Source organism: Anabrus simplex, chromosome 4 (assembly GCF_040414725.1).
Source record: "Anabrus simplex isolate iqAnaSimp1 chromosome 4, ASM4041472v1, whole genome shotgun sequence".
Lineage (NCBI taxonomy): Eukaryota > Metazoa > Arthropoda > Insecta > Orthoptera > Tettigoniidae > Anabrus > Anabrus simplex.
In genome coordinates, this window is record NC_090268.1 from 404,108,402 (window position 1) to 404,110,144 (window position 1,743).

Here is a 1,743-nt window from a genome sequence, read left to right on the forward strand (position 1 = left end):
ATTCCGCCACAACTACATCCTACATTTTACTATGATGGTGCTAATAACAATTCGTAGCAGATTTCGCTACTGCGTGTTAAGATGATGTCGGTAGAATACAGTATACCTATTAAGACATAAGGCTGCAGTAGAAGAGGAAGAAGAATGTAACGAGAGCCACATAGTCAAGCAGGACAAAGCCGAACAAGGCGTACATTAGTGACACAGACATAAGAGTGGCGTTGTCGTAGGAACTACAGTCGCATTAGTAACACTCTGTTGTGGAAAAGAATGAACTACCATAGAGTAGGGGCTCTGTAATTCCAGATGAATATAAAACAATCATTTTATTGAATATTTTATATGGGATAATGATGATGGTTGCTGTTTTAAGGTCATCGACTTTTCTGGGATAAAAAAAAGTCCTATTAAAATCAAAATTAGTACTCTACAGAACTTCCTTTGAGCTAGCACCTATGTACAGCCTTGGATCCTACAATCTAATAAGAATTATTAGCAAACACCCAGCTGAAGAGATGAAGTTCTTGAGAACAATGGTCTTGAAAACTAGAAAGGATAAAATCAGAAATGAAATGATTTGACACCAAGCATGCATAGAATAACTCTCTCTTAAACAATAGCAAGATTAACATGGTTTGGTCATTGTGATGAGGAAGGACTACCAGAGAACAGCTAAAGAGTGGTTGAAGAACAACTTGAGGACAAGAAACCAAGGGCTAGACCAAGGAAGAAATGAGCTAACCAAATAAAAAAGGACATTGAAGCTGAGTGGCAATAGGTCCAAGAAATCAACTTATATAGAAAAAGGTGGAAGGCAACTGGAGTTAGTTCACAATTAACATGAATCAATCGACATTCTATATTTCACAAGAGAAATTGTTTCTCTCCAAGAAATTTTACTTTGGTTCTACAAAAAAGATCAAGAACACTGATCTCAACTTCTTGTCAGCAGACTCAATCCCATTCTCTCATTTCCATTCCAGATTAAATAAACATGGAGATACAAACAGAAATCCTCAAACCGACGTACTTGCCAAGGATCGTTTACTTCGGTACCAAATCATCTCTGCTAGTATTGGATTGTTTGAAGAAGAATGTCACAGATATTAAGAGATCAACAACAAACACATAAGTTTCCCCATACTCAACCATGCTCTCAATCATCCATTAAGTGCAATTAGTGTGGGTGCATGTTTTACGCAAGAACTATTGACTAAATGCATGTAAACTGCACATCTAATGCTTGTATACTTGGTTTAGCCATTTCTTCAGAACTGTTGCAAAAATTGCATTAATATATATTAGATAGACCTGTTTATGATGATGATGATGATGATGATGATGATGATGATGCTGCTGCTTCTTCTTGTTTAAAGGGGCCTAACATCTAGGTCATCGGCCCCTAATGGTACAAAATGAAATGAAGTATAATGACAATTTAAAAGTCCAAAATCATCCACTGACCAGAATTAAAAACGTGATGACAAAAAATGAATGGATGAATATGAAATTTAAAACAATCAGTGGATCCGAACCGCAATGCCCCACATTCCCAGAAACTATCGTAAAACAATAGTATTACTGACCAAGGGACTGCTTCTAAAGCACAACCCTGAATCGATGATGCTTGTTGTCTAAAGGGGTCCAAAATCCAGGTCATTGGCCCCTCACAATGGTACTTATCGTTAGTAAAGTAGAACCAAGGTATTTATGTTGCGGTACTAATCAATAGTAGAGTAGACT